Below are 18,900 nucleotides of genomic sequence, written 5' to 3'. Positions count from 1 at the left end.
TAATGACTCATCTCTAATTTGAAACTTGACGGTTGTGAAATACATGAAAACTTTACCAAGCTTTCTAAAACATTTTGAGCTCTGAGCTACTCTGCATGCAACCGACTGGCCATCCTAGCTCCTCATCGCAACGAGGGGAAAGAGCAAACTCATCCTGGCAAACCAAACTGCACAACACTGAGACAGTCAAGGAAGGGCAGGTCCAGCCACTGGAGAGCTCATCCATTATCAGAAACCAGCTCTTGGGCTAAAGAGTGCAATGAGAGGAGAAGGGTCTGCAGTGAGCAGACATAAACCTGCTCAGATCCTGGGCCACCGACCCTATGCTGAGCTAGAAAGCATGAAGTGCTAGATTAGCGTATTTGCAGCTTTCAGATAGTGTAGGCAGATTGTCCTTCCATACCTGTTTTATATAGACATTATTGCTATACACTCCAGTTTTCCCTAATTACGTCTTCTTTCAAAGTCATTTTAGGGAGGTTTTAGAGCTGACAGACAGTTTGAGGAGCGTTTTTTTCTACTGGTGAGTTCTCTCTCTGGTTTGTTAATTGGGTGGGATTGTATCTAGTTTCTTAGGTTACTGTCAAAATACAGTAATGATTTCAAAACACACGTATATGTGACTAATGTTTTATGTATTCATTTAAGTGTAAGCTAGGCCCTTATGCTCGCTTTTCTCCTGCTTGATAGAAGAGGAGCATGAATTCAGTTGCAACGTATGTGCATGATGACTAGATACACAATATTAAGCAATGAATTATAAAACGTATGACAACTTCTGCATCATGAATTGCAAATCTGACACACTCCTTCCTTGCCCATATAACTAGATTTTAGGTTTCCTCACAGGGACCTTTCTCAGCCAGCCTCACAATACCAGAATATCCACAGTTACCACCTGGGGCACTGGAGAAAGAAATTCTTGCAGGATTTCTCTTCAGCCGAGCCCAGCACAGACATCCTAAAAGTCAGGAAATATAAGACTTCTGAACATTTATTCCTGAATGGACAGTCACTACAGTGGAACAAGCCTTACTGCTGTAGGAGAAACATGCAGATCCAATACGGTTCAGAAATACTGTGGTCTTCTCAAGAAGAGCCTCACCTCTTCTCCAAAGCTGAAAGGCAGAAATGGTATCCAAAGGCTGGAAACTTCACTTGAATTAAATTCATATAGCAAGCTTAAGCTATGGCTTTAGGAGAAAAGCCCATATACCTTCAAAAAAATCCAAATTTAAGGGAAGAGTTTAAATTCTGAAATTTTGATTTCAACAAGTGTTTTAAAATCCACTTGCTGTTAAGAAAATCCCTTCCAAATCAATGTAATAAAATCATTTACCCTTTAACTCACTAAAATGTACTATATAACTTTGATTTGTACATGACACTGCAGACCTGGTAATTTAATCTGAAGAATAAGATTTGACTAGAAACAAAGATGAGCTTCATTAAACATTCTGGTTTCATTGTCTAAATTGGATTAAATGGAAGAAGTGAACGGTGTAAATAGCCTCCTGTGCAATGCTCTAGCACCAGGAATTTTAGAATAGCCTCACTTTCAGTTGCTAAATTGTTGCCAGGAAAAATGCTGGGAAGATTCCTTTTCCTTTTTAAACAGGTTGTCTAAAAGAATGTTTGCTGTTAGCCATGCTGTGCTGTGCACCCTCGCAGTGCTAGCGAACCTTTTGCCTCCTCCTCACTATCTTCCCCTTCCTTAAATTTGCTGCTGAAATACGAACAACCCCACAACAACTTGTGCAAAGTGGGGTTTGCCTTGTTGAGAGAATTCTCAGGTCAATGAGCCAAAAAAGCTGTGGGAAAGACTTGGGGGTGTGCAAAAAAGTAGGAAGAACCATGGGATGAAAAGCAGCAGAGAGGAATGCAGGGAAAAGTGCTTGAACTGATGGCTTCGAACTCGAGAGAATAAAATGTAAGTCAAGTGTCTCATGGTGAAGCAGGGAGAAATTAAGATGTTAACTACTTCTGCGTGGTTGTTTGTTTCAAAAGACCATCTCCTGAAGACCAGGTAATACTCCTGAGAAGCAGGGAGCCTGATTTGCTTTCCTAGAAGGCTCTTTTAGTGTTTTTGCTGTCATTTCTTTTTTTACAACTCAACATTTCTGAAGGTGTTTGGGATGTTTTCAATGGTAATTTCAATTTTTTTGCTTGGTTTAATCTCTGCCCACTATACACAGAAGGCCTTATTTGTAGACTTAGATGTACATAGTGTGTTTTATCTCCTTCACTTTCAGTGTAAATATTAACACTCCGTCTTTATTCAGTGGATGGCATCCAGCAGCAGTAATTGGTGTCAAACCTTCCGTTTCTTTTGATATACCTTCCTGCTTTGAAGATCAAGGCAATGCCAGATGAACATAAATTTGAAAACTAGGAGATCTGAAGGTAAAATTTGTTTTTGGTTTAGCAGATTTAGCCATGGTGCTAAGCAATAAACAGAGAAAGACATTTATCATTTCTCCCGCAAGTTGCAGCAAGATGTCACCTGTGCTCCTAAGATACAGGTTTTTCCCCTTATTGATCTACTGCAACCATACATCTTTGGGAACCTTGTCAGGCTAAGAAAAACTTCTAAATGTGAGTGGAATGTCCTCAGGTATTGAAAGCACTTTTCAGTTGTAAAGTACAAAAACCTGGGAGATGAAATAGCTCCAGTGGGGTTTAGAGCATCCTTCTCTAAAGCATACCTTGTCCTGGTAGCATCCACCATCCAACAAAAACCATCCAAGGAGCAGTTGTCCACAGAAAACTGGATCCAGTTGCTGCTGTCAGGCATTAGCACTGCATTCACTGGCACAGGGTTCTAACCTAATGTATTTACAGTATGGGATGGCAGATTGTAGAAATCACTGTCTGTCTGTCTAATAAGGTTTCCTATCTTGGCCATACTGAACCTCTAGCTTGGCAGCTTTTGTATTTTCCACTGTCAGTAATGAGAGACAGAAAGCTGAAGGAAAGACCTTTATACCACCAAGAACACCTCTAGAGATGCTCTGTGTGACAGCAGCTTTTTCATTCAATTCCTGGCCTTTCCTCCTTCCTTTCCCCTTCCAGGTTCACTTCTCTTTAACAAGAAAAGCCAATGGGACGAACTTGGACTTGAGCAGGAACGATCCCTCTGCAGTGAATGAGGCTCCAGCTGCTTAGGCTAGCGGTCACTGGAAAAAAGTGCCCATTGTCCCTGCTCCAAAGCACTGACTCAAAACCTCGCTTCTGCATCGGCTGCTAACAGCTGCTTGAAGTGGAAGCAAGCACGGGGAGAGGGCCTCCTCCTGTAGCACTGGTTTTTATGATTCCTTAAAAAACATGCAACATGGCCTTGTGCTGGTGAAAACTTTTGGACTGGCAATCAAAGAGCTGATGTTGAACAGGCTTACGCACAGAAAGGTCCCTAGATCGCAAGCTTGGACTTGCAGAAGGAACAGGGACAGGAAAGTCAAGCGTTGGGGGTCTGTTAGATTTTGTAAGTGCTGCTCAAATGTGCATATTCCTACTTATGGAGCTAGCTGTACCCCACTCCTAGGTCTTGCTCCTGGCTTATCTGCAATATGTTGACTTGCTACGGGGGCTGGGGAAGGCACCTCCGGTATCACTGCAGGCACATCTAGAGCTTCTGACTTGGATGCCCCATGTCTGCAGTAGATCCTATAAAACACATAGCTAAAACAATCAAAAAGCTTGCAGCCTAAAATTTGGAGGCATAGGAAAAAGATTTGGAGGCACAAAAGGCTGAAATGACTGGCCTGAGGAAAGACCACATCAGTGGCGGAGGCAGGTGAGGGAATCCATGTACTTCTGGTGCCACATCCACGAGGGCTGTTCTCCACCGTCCTCACATTGGCTCCATTGGGGCAAATGACAGAAGCCCTGACAGGCCAGGTTTTACTGGGCAGGTATCCACAACAGAGCATCACAGACATTCCTTAAACTGCTCATAAAGCTGACAGGGTTTAAGACTACTTTTTCCCTGCACAACTTTCAGACCACTTCTGCTAACTGACTGCATGAGAGAAGCTGTGAAGTTCCCTTCCTCTTTGCTTCTGTATTTACTCTTACATTTCACCTGTAGCAACACACCATAAATTGTGAAGTTCCCCATCAGGTACTTTTCTAGGTGACTTGCAGAGGGTATTGGATGGGCTCCTAATGACAGCACTGGCTTGGAGTGCAAGTCTCAGTATGTATGGGCAGTATTCCAGAAAAAACTCCTTCTCCACTAAATTGACTGTTTCACAGATTTTTCTTGAGTGAATCTCTGGATTGCTGCTATGGTTCCTTTGTGAAAGCTAAATAACCCAAGGACAGGCAGGGCAAGGTTTTGAATTAATTTAAAGCAGTTGCCTCAAAGTGATTAGCATGATTGTACATACATGCTGGTTATTACACATGCAAATAAGACAAGCAAGCTGATTATGTGAGTAAGTATAGCTAGTTTGTGTGCAACTGCTGCTTCCTGAGGCAGGATGGATGTGCCATGCTTGCAAGCCAGTAATCCCCACCTCCTCCAAAATGCCCCCCAAAACTAGGTAGACAACCTCTATCACGCGCTTTTCAGGAGATATCCACCTGTGCTGGGCCTGACCCTGCTTGCTGGGCGAGAGTGGCCCCAGGGATTCATCCTTCATGTTGGCAAGGTCTGTGCTCATCCCTGGGAGGAAGGGGCCAGCCTGTTCAGAAATTTCCCATCTCTCTCAAGCTTGTGGTAGCAGCAGTATATGGGCAGCAAAACTATGCACGCCACCCCCCAGACAGGACAGAGCGGGATAACTCTTAGGCAGCAGGGACTAACCTGACATTTAGGTTTGGTGATATTTATTGCTTGATTATCTGTTCTTTGCACTGCTAAAGACCCTAACTAAGGTCAAGGCATAAGACCGGAGACTTTCAAGACCCTTAAAATTAATGACAATTGGCTGTCCAAATCCCATAGATGGCTCTAAAATCTCAGTGTAAGCATCTGAGATCTATCTGCTCATGGCAACATGCCCTATACTTTTTCTGTCTTCATACTCAGTAATGAAGCTGATATAGCAAGGAGAAGGGGTGGTGTGTGGGAGAGAATAGGAGGGTGTTTGAATATAGATTCAATATTCTTGGAAATACGATGAGGAAATTGTTATGTAATCAAGAAGTTCAATAATGGTTTTGTCTAATGCGCTTTTTTAGCTTCATCAAGGCCTGAAGAATAAACTTGGCATCAGGACCAGGTTTCATTCATATGCACCATTTACTAAGGGATATTTCCTGCAGCCCCCCTACTTCCTCAAGCAAACAATATACTTTGAGTCAGACTGTCCAGCTCCATCCTGCCATGCCTATGCCAGGCTCTGTCTCCCCAGGCTCTGAGAAGCAGAGAGCACAGTGTATTTTGAGCGATATCCCACGTGCTGCACAGTGCAGAAACAGATGGAGAGTTCCTTAATCTCCTCCCCACTTCGTTCTGCACGGGAATAACGTCTCCTGCTCATGGCAGCTATACATGTCTATGGTATTTATTGACAGGGACTTGTTTTAGGAAACATCTCTTCACTAGAAAAATGCCTATTTATTCATTAAGTGAAAGAACTCACAGAACATGGTCACTTCTGATGTCATGATTCTGACCGTTGGGCTTGCAGGATGTTTTTTCTAGAAAATGCTGTGGGCATAACAAAAGGTAACCCTTGCTTCTTGGATCATGACAAGAAGCTGAGGCCAAACCTGGGGATAGGGTTGCAAGTGAAATATAGAGAACTTTTAATCCGCATTTACATGTGGAAGGATGTTAAGAGGCAACGTAAGACCTTGAATCTCCAAAATCCTTAAGTCCCACTGATTCCTGTGGAACATAAACTCATGCTTAAGAGTTTTCCCTGGTCTGGCACTTTACATGCCACTTCTGCATCCTGCCCCAGGGGGGTCCTTGAGACACGTTTGCACCAGGAGATCTGTGCTCTGGAGAGGTAGGACCCTGCACACACCAGTTCACTTACATCCCTCCAGTGCCCCCAGTGACTGAATCCTCAGTCTGTGAGAATGTAAACTCCTATGCTCTTCTGTAAGTGTTACTGCATAGTATGAAATCCATAAAAACAAAATCAAGATAATACTGTTTATGTTTTGCTTTAGAAATATACGAGATCTTCATTTTGACATTGCCTGGAAAAGCCCAGATTGAATAATGGTTAATTATTTGATTTCAGCTATAGCTGTAATAATTTTATCTGTTGAGAAAGTCTATTTGGTTTAAAAGGGGATACAATACTTCTGCTGATTATATGTCAATGCTTCGTTTGCCTACAGGCACCCAGAAAGCTGCAGCTACAACTGCTGCTGACTAAGCTAAAGTGGGCAGAAAAGTAGCCTTCAGGCATGGCTGCCTGTAAATTCCTTAATGCTGTTAAGAAAATGTTTAGTTGTCAGAGAGCTATCAAGCCCCATTAAATGATAAATGGTGTCAGTCTTCCTTCTGAGCAAAGCCCAGATGCAAATGGTGTGTTGGAGAAGAAAATGATAAATGAATGAAAATACTGAAAAGGCAAACTTCAAAGGTATACACTGCCTTTAGACATCAGTGCAGTGATAGTGCTCAAGAGAGGATGAGAGGGGAGCATCTGTCCTATTTCTGCTGCTGCTAGCGTGGGGAAAATCAAAGAAGAAAACAAATGCATGGCACATGGAAGCTCAAGTTTCCCATTTTTTCTCCTGGCCTTGCCTTCTGCCCAGGAAGACTTGCAACCCCAGCGAGCAGCACTACTGCAAGATATCCAGCCCCAACAGCACAGACAGACCCAAACTGTTTGCATGTCCTCCCTGCACATCCACGCAGACAAACCTTACTGCCATCCTCAAGCCACGGCAGCATGCTCTGCTCAGGCCTCGCGTGTCAGAAAGTGATACATGCTCCCAAGGAAGGCTCCAGCCATGCCAGCGCCTGCTCTCCCCAGCTCCCCGCCAGCCTGACCCAGGCATCTCCCTCACGAGCGCTCCTACCGTGATCCTTGCCAGCCCTCTTGCCTGACCCATTACGTCTTCATCTTGCTCGCACATTCCCACCCTTTGTGCCGTGCAAAATGCTGGTCTTGGAGCACAGAAGTGGGAACGGCAGTGCAGTATTGCACAGCCTGGTCTTTCTCTGGAAGACGACTAAAGAGACAGACCCTAATGGTGAACCCCCCCCACGCACAACATGCCACCTGCTTTTCAACCCTCTGACCACAGCAAGTCATAGCTGTTATCAGGGCCAGGCTCCAGACCACCTACCCGGACAAAAGCTTCCCTCCAGCTTGGTGCTTCCCTTTCAGGTACATCTCCCACCCCTGCTATCTATCTTGCATTCAAGTAGGCAATGGTTTGGATTCAGAAAAATGAAAAATAATAAAAAAAATGAGTGCCTTAACCCTCAGCACTGGTGAACGCCTGGGAACTGCTCTTCCAGATGCCTTTGTGATTTTACCCTGCACCAGGGAGAGAAAATGCTCGTGATCAACTCCCACTGTCCCAAGCAGCCTACTCAGCCTCAGACACTATTTACAGGGGATGCTAAGCTTAAAGTGTTGGTGTTTGCTGGAGTAGTTGTGGAAGGGTTTTTTTTTAATGGTTAAATTCAATCAGGAATGTGCCAAGATAGCATGAAATCACCGAAATGTAATTAAGCAAAAACTATTAGCTTGATTGCTAAACTAGTCATGAATATGCATGAGAATAATTGATATTAATTCTTTTCAAATCTGAGGCACATTAGTCCTGCATATTATAGTGTGGAATTTTTTTGAAGATTAAACCAGTTCCACTGCCCCTTTCTCACCAAAAGGTATAATTAGTTTTGCTGCAGGGAGATTTACCTAGTCATTGATACCATACTGGGTTGCCACATAGCAAGGAAATTAGAACAGTGCTCAAGTGATGTTTTGTCTGCAAAAACGGTGACCTGTTTAATATTTTTTCCAGAAATGCTTTAGGAGAAGCAGCAAATCTGGTTACCAGCATCAGCCACACTAGTGACATTATGAAGAGGCAGGGAAGCCTGCAGGAACAGTAAATCCTTATAGATAGAAAGGCAGTGGCAGTATTCTCTACCTGTTTAATATGTTTGATGCTAGCATGGCCCTGTCACCTGAGTGACAGAGCATTTCAGGAGGCTGTTCCTAAGGGCTGACTTTAACTTATTGGGACCGCTGCTCTTGGGCTCCTTCTGCAGGCCACAGAAGGTTTCTCCGGTGGGTTTCAGAGGGTTTTTTTTCCATTCACACTTGGAACAAGGTCACAAAATTTATGCTGAGGCACTTTTATGCCTCACAAACTGGGGGACACATACTCCTTTAGGGAGACAAGTCCTCCTGAACTGTGGGTGCAGCCTTTGCCCGGGCTGCACAGCCCCAGAGTCTGCCCATACACTTACAGCCTGACGCAAGAGGAGTTTGGTGGCGTATCTTGCACTGATGAGAAAGCCTTGGGCTCACACAAGGGATTACAGCTGTTAATTGCTTATTCCTTGCAAGAAGCCTACAAAGAAATTGAATGTTAGCACCCCTCTTTTTGCAAAAGAGACATGTGATGCCCACAGGTGGTGGGAAACATCTCTGCAGGATCCCTCCAAGCTCTCAGCACCTTCCTAGTTCTTAGTCCTTTATTCTGCTAAAACCTCTTGTTTTCCTGACCAGCTTCTCTGCTCTCCATTACGCCCACAGTTACCTTTGTGTTCAGCAGGCAGACCTTGTATCAGCCAGAAGGACTCTGATGCAGGGACACGTCCACACGTGGGCCCACCCTTCCCAAGCCTGGGTTCCCAAGGCTTTTCTTTAACTACAGCAGAGCACAGAGCCCTTAGTGAGGGCTTTGGCACAACGTGAATGAAGTGTTTTAATCTCAAGCACAGATGGTTCTTCCCTTTGTAAGCACTAAACACTGGATTAGATATCACATATTTAATAAATAGCAACAACTGTATACAAACTGTGTGCAAAAGCAGCTAAAAGCTAATCCTTGGCAATTAATCATTCATATGAGTATGAGGCCATAGCAAGTGGTAAGTAGAGACAGTGGATAGTGAATCTGTTTGAACACAAAAGAAAAGGCAGCTATACATCAGCATTTCAACAAGAGAGTTTGATCTCATCTTAGTAAGACAGTTTTGATGCGTTCTAGCTATAAATATAGAGGATGAAATGGAAGCGTGGAGATGTGTACTTGGTTCTTTGTTAGGGTTTGGTTTTTTTGTTGTTGTTGTGTTTTGTCTGGGTTTTGTTTTGTTTTTTTTTTTTTTTAAACTCTATTGAGCTCAGAAAAAGCTCAAACTCTCTGAAGTGTCAGCAGGCAATCTGGGAACACTCACTCCCATGCTTACTGACTTCTAGACATTGACACAACAGTAAGCCTTTCCAAGCCACAAGAAATAAACACCTACTCCGGATAGCCCTTGGCTTTCTGATAGCTTTGAAATCTCTTATGATAGCCATTCCTGTTACTGCACCCCAGCATGCTCCCAACAGACACTGCACAGGCAGGCCAGCAATGAGACACACATCACACATTGCAGTCCCTTCCTTCTCTCATCCTCTCCTCAACACAGACCTCTGAGATCACTCCACTACTATCATCCTCCTGGGGTGGTCATAAGCAGCAGACACTCATTTATGCTACCACAGTACCCGAAAAGTACTTTTACAGCAAGAACTTACTTTTTCTTTACCATGCCTTCTGCAATGCTCAGGGGACTGCAGAAAACCTGAGCCAAACAGAAAGAAGAAAAAAAAGAAAAGGAAAAAAAAAGGGGAAAAAAAAAAAGAAAAATAAAAATAAAGCCACTCTGACCATTTTGATAGGGAGCAGAGCTGGTTTTTGTACTGTTTCTTGGGGTGGTTTGGTTTTTTTACTGGCTGTTTTACTGGGTTTTTGTCCTTTACCTTAATAAAAGTCACCTGAAACTGTTTGGAAAATGCAGGTGTGCTGCCTTTTAGTGAATGTTTATTGAAGAGAGAGAAGAGGAGAGGAGAGGAGGGCAAGGGGCAAGGGGCAAGGTTTCCTGTAAGTGGTAGCTGAATAGCGGTACATCATATTTTAATCCACATGCAGAATAGCAAAGACTGGCTCTGAAGATTAAGGGAAATGATACACTTTACTGGGTTTTAGCACATTTTTCAGTTGCCTTTTTTTTTTATTTGGGGTTTCTGTGTTAATATAGGATGATACCGCGCTATATACTGGCTGGCAGAAATTAATCTTGTCACGAATGTACTTCTTTGAAAGGCTGAGCCTTCCTGAGCTCTTAATTTGAGCTGATTTGACTGTCTCATTATCATAGCAGCAGATTTTGGAATAGCAAAGTTGAACCTTACTTGAACTTGTTGGCTACATTAGCACTGTTTTTCTGTCTCCTCCCCACCTCCATCCATGAATAATAATACCCAGTATCACTTTTTTTTATCCTACTGGGGCCTCCTAGTAACTGTTTGCTAAACAAAGACACGCTAACATGACACGTTGGGGGAGAAGCATATTAAAGAGCCTGAGTTTTGTTTGCCAAAGATAGAACTTGTCATTCCAGGGAAACACACGGTTTTGATGTCCTGGGAAACTCAGGATTTTCTATCAGGCATGTGGTCTCGTTATCCGTTATCTTGCACATCGAGCAGACTGTGAGCACGACAGCTTTGGGGTTTGCAAAACACATACCGTGTGTGTGGACTGGGGCCAGGTCACTTCTTTTTTGTGTCTCTGTTCTGAAATTTCATTGCAGTTCAGCTGCACGGCCCTCGTCTGTGCCCAATGTTTTCCTCTCGGAGCGTGGCTCTGCTTGACTCATCCTGCTGTGGCTTCCAACTCACTGCAGGGAAGCAGCTCTGGCATTGTTCGGACGTTTCGATTAAGGCTCTGCTTGGCCAGCAGAAAATAACCTCTCCCTCTAAACACACATGGGCTGTGACACATCTAACTCCCGAGTGCCACGGTCCTTGCAGCAGCGGCTTCTGTCCCTTCCACCTGCAATAACTTTCTTCAGAAAGAGAGAGCGGGTCTGCAGAGGCCGTGCCCCGGCGACAGGCCGTGCAATCCAGTGCAAGGTCAGATGAAAGCCACCCTGCGGGTTCCTTTAGCCACTGGATAAAGCTCTGTCTCTGATCAGGTTGCATTATTGCTAACGAGCTCTGGCAGACCTTCAGCTCTCTGCTCTTCCATCAAGACAAACTGGTAAGATCCACCTTCCCGAGGGCAGCGCTTAACCCTTTCCATGTACGCTTGCTTGCCCACAGGAAAGCCCAGATATTAACTGGGTCCTGAACAAGGCATGCAAATTGCTCACGCGACTGCAAAATACCGATTGCTGAACTGGGGGATTTACCCCACAGCCTCTCTGCTGGAAAAGGCGATCCCGGGGTCTCTCGGTGCTCCACAGGTCTGCAGAAATGGACACCTATTTCTGTGCTGCCATTTGTCCTCATCATGAATGCAGCACAAAGCGCCCAAAATCCCCAACAGAGCAAGATTTGCAAAAGATCCCGGCTCCTCTCTAGGTATTAAAATACAGCTTTTTAATGCATGCAATATACAGCATCTCCCATTGACAACACTTGTGACAATCATCTCCTGCCTGATGTGAGCTGCTGGACCCAGTCTGGCGAGAAGTTGCTCAGTACATTTGGAAATGAGAGACAGAGGAAGCCCGGCACAGGTAGAAACCCACTGCTGAGCAGGAAAAACGAATCCAGTCTAAATTGGGAGTTGTTTAAAGAAGGCGAAATACTAAAGGGGAAAAAAACCCTCAGCATGCCAGGGAAATAAGTTTATAGGAATTACCAAGGGATCTAGGAATAACCTTTCAATGGTTGACATCTGGCACAGATGTGAATGAGAGTCCCTGGCAGCTGAGGGCTCTCTGTGTGTTACGTGGAGTGAGCTGGCAATTCCCAAGGCAGTCCTGAATGGCCAGGCTCATCAGAGGAGCTGATACTGGCTTATTTTTTTCCTTTATTTCTTAGAGAGGAAAAAGCATCCTAAGGGTAGTAATACTGGAGCTGTGTGTCCCAATTAACCTGCTGCAGGTAGGGTCAATCTGCTCTCTCCTGCATCCCCTTCAGAGGGCACAAAGCGTGTCTGTTCCCATGGCCACTGTCCCCTGGGAAAGACAGAGGAAGGAAAAAAGGTGCCGCTCTATTTATGAGATGGTCCTGCTTTATGGTGCTGCCCTTCCTGCAGCCTGGCTGAATGGTCTGTCTTTTTTTTTTTCCTCTCTCTCTCATTTCTCTGTCAATTGATTGCTCACTGCCAGAGGGTATTATTGGCTTCAAAAGCTTCATTTTCTTGTTCCTGAACTGCTCATCTTCTCCTGGCTCATTGCTGCTACTGGAGGTCAGATCGGAGTCCCAGAGTCATTAGGCCATCTTGGGTTTGACCTTGAGAGCTTCCTTTGCTCACCCCAGCACATGAAAAGCCCCTTTGATCCATTTCAGACACACACTTTTAAAAAAAAAAATCCAGTGGCAACAGATTTGATTATTTCAGTGGTAGGTAGAAATAAGCTGGAACCAAAACATTCCCAGCCAGGTTTAAAGATCCAGGCTCTGGGATCAGTGCCTGGGGGCGTTCCTGCTTACTGCAGAGCTAGGGGGGCTGTGGCAGCACCCCGGCATCCCTGCACACACCAAAAACTTGCTTCAGTTCTGTAAAACAGCAGTAATTGTGCTCTGGTCCCAACTTTTGCTGTGGACGAATTCATGGGTTGCAAGATGCGGTTGTATAATTTGCCTGGAAACTACAGCCTGTTCCTGAAGGGTTTCCACCTGGTTTGGAAATTCTCAACCTGTAACCTTCAGTGAGTGGCCACTGAAAGTACAAGGGAAAAAAATGAAGTGGTGAATCCTGAGCTTCTGAACTGTGCTGTTCAACTTCATCCTGCCCAGCTGGGTAACCATGGAGAAGAAGGTGCAGTGGTAAAAATGCCTTACAGAAAACAATTATTTTCTTAATTTAACACCTTATATATTGGTCCCTGCAATATTCCAGAGAATTAGCTTGTTCTCTGCAGAGTTTTGCTAGCAAGGTCTCATGAGATTCAAATCTTTGATGTGAGATTTCTACTATCTTTTGGGCAGAAACATCTTTATCAGATTATCAAGTAGTTGGTGGACCTGTTTAGGAAATGGTTAGTTAGAGCATAGAGCAGCAGGGCAAGGAGCAGACCCTTTCTCTGGGCAGGCAGGGAGATGGGCACAGGCTCTCCTTATTTCTGGGGTGAATAAGCTGGACATGGAGCTGCTACTATTGCGGCTAAGCTTGACTGAAGATGCGTGGCTTGGGTCTGTCGGTGTGTTAACTCATTTCCTCTAAGGCTTTGTACCTTTGCAGAAGGAATAATGCTCTGTTCTGGACTTCAGGTCTCATCCTGTGCTGCTGTGAATGTGCCAGCGCAGGCTCCCAGCCAGAAGCTGTTAACAGGAGCCCCAGACAAGCCAGGCTTGGGCTGACTGTATCCGTGGCTCCATGGAAGGCGGAGGTGAGATATGCACTCTGTGGACAGCTGGACTTAAACATCAACCTCCCCAGTTTAGGATCAGAGATTACAAGTGCCAGCTCAGGAAAAACACTGAGCAGGAACTAAAGCAAGGAGAGAGGCTGTTCACCCGTGGGACACAGCCAGGGACAGCCTGTGTGAGATGGTGTTTTGAGGAAGGGCTGACTTCTTCAGAATCGTTCTCATTTATGAACTACTTCTGTGAAGCTGTTGAAACTCTTCACTTACTTACTGAATATTCAATTTAAGGCAAACAATAACAATAGTTCAGGGTTAAAGAAGTCAAAAGGAAAAGTCTTGATAAAAATAATTAAAATTTTAAATGAAAATGTAATGGAAACATGAAAATTATGAAAAAGTAGCTTTGTTTCACACCTTCTATAAGGCAGGCAGCTTCTGTGTGTTTTGCAGTGTTCATGTGGTGAGTCCCCACTCATCATCTATTTATCTCCATGTACAGAGATGTGTCTGGAGCAGAGATGCAGTTACAGGATCCTGCTCCTGACACAGCTGAGGTCAGCAGCAGAAATCCCTTGCTTCAGTAGGGCACTGTTTCACCAAGGGGCTTTCCTTCCGTGCTATTTGCCAAAACACAATACAGGATGGAGGCATGAAGCCTTTTTCTTACCAAAAAGAATGCAAACACTAGGTCCTGCAGTTGCTACCCTGGTGGGGCGGTCGCTGCCTGCCCAGCCATGCCCCACTGCCCTGATCTTGCCACCAGCCCTGCAAAGGGAGGCTTGACAACTTCCCATTTCAATTCTGGCTTTGGGCAAGTTGGATGCCAAACCAGACAAAAATGGGACATTCTGGCTGAAACCCTACTCTTGGAAATGTGAAGAGTTACTCAGGCTGTATCGAAGTTGCATGTAAGAGATGACACTATTGGAAACCAAATAAAAAATCGCAAATACTTTGTCGGCAGGGCAGGAGGGGAAGGGATGGCTCCTATTTAAAGATATCTTAATCAAATCCAGCCCCTTCTACACCTCTAGATTTTACTCCAAGATCCAGCTAAACCACTAAGCTAACAAAGACCCTAGTTACCAAAGGGAGAGATAATGAAGATACAAAGGAAGAAAATTAGCTGGCAAAGCCATGCTCCTGGGTTATTTCACTGCTCCATGGGGGAGCCCTGAAATGCTGACAGTTTACCTTTCAAATCTCTCAAATAAAGCAACTCTTAAAAAATTGCTAAAATATTATTAACACAAACAGCAACATAGCAGCAGGGTCCCTTTGTCAAAGTGACAGCAAAGGCCGCGTCTCCCCATGCTGCCAGCAGCAGCGTCTGACAGCCACGCCGGTGGGAGGGTTTGGCTTTGTGCACATCTGGGTGCAGGATGCGGGACCCGTCCCTGCGCCGTCGCACTCCCGTGCGTGGGAGATCATCAGCCTTGCTCATACACGGAGTGTGCTACTATTGCAGCCTGAGCAAAACTCGCTTAAACAGAGGATTTTCAAAGATTGTAGTATGTGATGTAATGGACCGCCACCTCTTTGTTCCATCTTTTGCAAAACCTCCTCTCTCTGCACCAAAAAATAATTCTCAAAGAAATGAGCTTGAAACTAGTGTGGCACCGTGCTCAGTCCCTATGAAAGGCAGCCTGGATGGAGGGGTCTGCCTGGAAGGAGGGATCTGGAGTGCTTTTTGCAGGGCTCACCCATCTCTTCCAAGACTTCTCCCTCCAGGTTTGGATGCTCAGAGGAATCCAGGTTGGACCTTGTATCCCCCTCAAAGTTGCTGTTTGCAGAAAACAATTACAGCCAATTTCCCTCTATGTGAAGATGGTGGAAAACGTCAAAGAAATGGGAAATATGGAGGGAACTATACAGTTACTCAAAGAAAAATGTCAAGTATTATCGTTAAAGAAAATTCTATTGAACAAAAAAATAACAATCACCAACTTTCTGCATTTGCAGCGCAGTGTCTGGTGCTTTGAAATCAGGCTCTAGCTGATGTTATTTTGGGGAATTTAAGCCAGACTCTTGCTGTCACCATCTCAATGTTCTTGGCTTTGTTGCTGTTTCTCTGTTTTATTATTCTGAAGAAAATAAGTCTATTAGTGTTCTTTTTTTGGCAGAGGAACGGCTGCCTGAGCACCGAGTGGACGGACTCCAGGTGGCACAGTGGCTCAATGCACGGGTCCCTTCCTCCTGCTACAGTCAGGTGCAATGTCACAGGGATTTCCCTCTGCAGCACAGGGCTTTTATGGGCTCTCAGGGTGTATCCCCACATTAAGCACCTGTGCTGAGCTCCAGTCCTGTGGCCAAATCCTGCCAAATGGGTTGCGCAGTCTGGATGTGATGCTGGGGCCAAGGGAAAGGGGTGCACACGAGCGGGTGCCTGCGTGCACATCCCAGCTGGACCTGGTCTGCACCATCCCTGCCTTCACGAGGGTCTGTGGCACGAGACCTGGACTTTACGAAAAAAACCCAATGCCAAAGTTAAAATGCTCCGTAAGGATCACTGTGCATGTGCGCAGTGTTAGTGAGCCTTTCCCCTGCCTCCACATGCACCGGGCACTGCTGCTCTGCGTGCACAGATGTGCTTGGTGTAAACAGACCCCAGCAGCAGATGTGACTATCCCGAGCACAGGCTATGAACCGACCTGGCTTTATCAAGCTGTTCTTAAGATCACCTGGCAATAGCCTGACAGGGAGCCAGGCAGATCGCCTCCCTCCCGATGGCTTTCTTTTAAGAGTTTATTAGTTGCCTGCTGGTATAGTAAAGCCTGGTGCTCTTACAGGCTTTTGCCTCCAAGTGCTCCTTAATTGCCCCCTGAAAACCCCACACCCAACAGGTACCCAGCTAATTTACCAGCCAAGTTTTGATGCCTATATTTAAAAGGGTGACCCTAGTTTGAGAAAGCATTTTTTGGGGCCAATCTGTAATTTGAAACGGTTTAAACATATTTTTAAGTAACCCTGTAAAATAACGTGCTGCCAAGCAAGAGCTTTGGGTTAAATTATACCCCCATGAAAATCACAGCATGTAAAGGCGGCTGCTGGAAGTTGACAGAGCCTTAATTATGGCAGCCCCAGTGGGCGATGTGGCAGCAGTACAATCAAGCCTCAGAAAACCTGTGCTTTAAGGCCACCAGTTAATCCTGCGTGCCTTGCGCACATCCTGCTTTGGAGCTGTGCTGCCAGTGCGGGTCACGAGCCCTGAACCATGTTTTCAAGGGAAATTACTTCAGAATAACCAAGAACATTCACTTGCTGGGGAAGATTTCTGTGCTTTTTCTTTTCCTAGTTCAGGCTGTTCCAAAAAATAAACACAGAAACTACTCTGCACAGTGTTTCTTGACATAAAGCCACTGCTCTACTGTGTTGCTTTGTGACAGCGGCACCATAAAATATACGTTCCTTGTGCTGCTCTACTCCGACATCCCCAGCTTGTAACTTAAAAGTCAACATATTCCCCCTCCTCAGGCCTCTCCCACATCATCTCCTACGGAGCTAGGAGTGTAAAAACACTAAGCCTTGTTGCTAATGGCCTAAGTAAATGATTTAATCACAGTGATGTAAAAGGAGTGAGGAGCCTGTACGATGGAAAAAATGCTGGACAGACAGTAAGACTAATGAGGTAACGTGTAAACCCAGGCATTTTGTAACAGATGGGATGTGGCAGAGCTGACGTATATTGAAAGGGACATAAAAACATAGACAAAACAATAGCCTGGGTTGGCCATAGCTTGATTTACGCAGTGGAAACATTTTCTCCTCTGAAGGCAAAGGCAAGAAGCATAGAAGGCTCTATGCTTGGTAGTACAGTCACAGCATCGCGACTGGAGATGCAAAACGCCTGCACCCAAGCACACCCGGCCTCTGTGGCTGTGGTGTGAGGCTGTCTCATGAGCACTCATGCAACAAGTTTCCCAGGGCTCTGCAAGAGAAGCCAGCCTTGCTGTCACCACAAGGAAAGAGAAGCCCAGAGAATTTGTTAGACATCTCAGCGCAGGAGAGTGCTGGTGCCATCACCAAAGCAGCAGGTTTGGTGCACAGAAGCCAGTCTGCATTGCTCTTGCTGGCCACTACTTGCAACATAGCTCAGAAAGCAAACTCGGCTGCTCTGCAAACTGAAGGCCACCCCATGTCATCTGTGCAAAGCGGAGGGTGCCCCTAATTCACACCTCTGGCTGCCACGGGGTAACATCTGTGTGCAGACAAGCTCCCAGTTCACACCATGGTGGAGTTTGGGTAGCACGAAGAAGCGGGCGCTCGGCGATGCCTACGGGCACAGTGGTACCACGCCAGTCCCGAGGCTGGGATGAGACATCTGCTTCCTGAGCCAGGCCAGGCGCCGCTCGGCGAGAGCCAAGTGACACAGCTCCTGGGACTGCCAAACATATGGCGTGCTCCACGTGTGAGCGCTGTACATGCTTCTTAAAAACACCAGCTGCTCAAGGTGAGAGCACAAGTGTTGGGGAGGAGAGGACAGCTCAGGGACATGAGCACGTGTGCCCAGTTTCACTATGGGATGGGTAATGAGGAAAGTCTGTATTTTTGCCTGCCTGCTCTTACTGGAGAAACCTCTTGGAAATTCCTGGTGGTACATGCAGAAAACCATGAAGCAAAAAACCTGAGTCATCTGTTTCAAACTCTCATAGCAGCTTCCCCTGTCAATCTGCATGACCCACTCAATTCTCATCCATTTTCTCCATTTTGGGGGAGTTGTGAAAAATAAATACAATCATTCTAGCTGAGTGGTTATAGCATATGCTCAAACTGCAGTTATTTGGCCAAATTCTCCTATGGCTGTACCACAGCTTGGGCTTTATATAATCCAGGCAATAACACCAGGCACAACCAGAGAACTTGGTCGGACTGCATTGCTGCTGTGCCATGGACAGATTTACCACAGTTCGGTGCTCTGCAGTAGCTTAGCCAGGGCTAAAAAAAAAATGAGAATTTAGTTATTAATGTCATTTTCCGTTGCGATAGTGCGTGAAATCAATCTATCATGCTAAATCTACAAGTTCCAAACGTATACATAAGGTATATTAAGGGATTTGGAAAGATTAAGAATAGCTCCTAAGCGTCTGTGTGTGTGTATAAGCACTGATTGTTTTATCTATGAATTACCTGCTGCTGTGCAGAAAAGGCAAAGATAAGGAAACCAGCCTGAATCAGCCTTACTGGGAACAGCATTAGTGGGATTATTTGCTCACAGCTGAGCTCTGCCTCTGCTTCTCAGGATGATGTGAAAGTATCGCAGCGGGGTGCTGCTCTCCAGAGCCAAGGGAGCCCGAGAAATACCTGCCGCCCCTAAACCAGCTGGCATTTCTCCGTATGCTCAGCACTGTGCCTCTCAGGTCAGTGCTCGCGGGACACGCCGGGTCCGTGCCCGGGTCCGGGCTGTGTTTCCGCAGTGCTCCCCGCTCCTTTCCGCA

The 18,900-nt window shown here is 45.5% G+C and overlaps 1 protein-coding gene across 2 annotated transcripts in view; it reads right to left on the bottom strand.

Moving 5' to 3' along the window:
* The window catches only part of KCNB1 (potassium voltage-gated channel subfamily B member 1), a 137,466-nt gene that overhangs the window by 11,622 nt on the left and 106,944 nt on the right, over positions 1 to 18,900 (bottom strand). The window lies entirely within an intron of this gene.

The sequence above is a fragment of the Aquila chrysaetos genome, chromosome 3 (assembly GCF_900496995.4).
Source record: "Aquila chrysaetos chrysaetos chromosome 3, bAquChr1.4, whole genome shotgun sequence".
Taxonomy (NCBI): domain Eukaryota; kingdom Metazoa; phylum Chordata; class Aves; order Accipitriformes; family Accipitridae; genus Aquila; species Aquila chrysaetos.
The sequence above is the reverse complement of the archived record's forward strand: the minus strand, read 5'-3'. Positions and strand labels throughout refer to the sequence as shown.